Genomic DNA, 999 nt, shown 5'->3' with positions numbered 1-999 from the left:
AAGAGCACCTCCAAATCAACAAAATCAAAGATGAAAGGGAACACATCACAACAGACACCAGAAAGATACAGAATATTATAAGGGAGTACTTTAAAAACCTATATGCTACTAAATTTGAAAACCTAAAAGAAATAGCTATCTAAAGGCATTGGAATCACCAAAACTAAACCAAGAAGAGTTTAACAGCTTAAACAGACCCATAACACAAAAAGAAATTGAAACAGTAATAAAAACCCTCCCAACTGAAAAAGCCCAGGACCAGATGGATTTACAGCAGAATTCTATCAGACATTTAAAGAAGATCTGCATCCAATACTACTTAATCTATTCAAAAAAATAGAAATGGACGGAGAACTTCCAAAGGAAGCCAGCATCACTCTAATACCAAAGCCAGGTAAAGATACAGTCAAAAAAGAAAACTATAGACCCATATCCTTAATGAACATAGATGCAAAAATTCTCAACAAGATACAAACCACATATAGACAAACATCAAAAACACAAGAACGACATGGCCATCTCAATAGATACAGAGAAGGCCTTTGACAAAATTCAACATGCATTTAGATTCAAAGTCCCAGAGGGAATTGGACTGGAGGGAACATACCTCAACAAATTAAAGCCATATATAACAAACCCACAGCCAACATCATTCTAAATGGAGAAAAACTGGAAACATTCCCATTGAAATCAGGAACCTGACAAAGCTATCCACTATCCCCATTTCTCTTTAACATGGTACTTGAAACTCTTGCAAGAGCAAAAAGACAAGAGAAGGAAATTAAAGGAGTAATAACTGGAAAATAAGAGATCAAATTATCCTTTTGCAGATGATGTGATATTATATCTAAGGGACACCCAAAATTCCACCCCAAAACTGCTAGAAATTATTAACACATTCAGTAAAGTAGCAGGTTACAAAATTAACCTACAAAAGTCTATAACCTTTCTATATACCAATGACAAGCAGTCAGAGAAAGAGCACAGGGAAACCCTCCC

The sequence above is a fragment of the Nannospalax galili genome, unplaced genomic scaffold, assembly GCF_000622305.1.
Source record: "Nannospalax galili isolate Female #2095 unplaced genomic scaffold, S.galili_v1.0 scaffold520, whole genome shotgun sequence".
Taxonomy (NCBI): domain Eukaryota; kingdom Metazoa; phylum Chordata; class Mammalia; order Rodentia; family Spalacidae; genus Nannospalax; species Nannospalax galili.
This window is presented reverse-complemented; position numbering follows the sequence as displayed.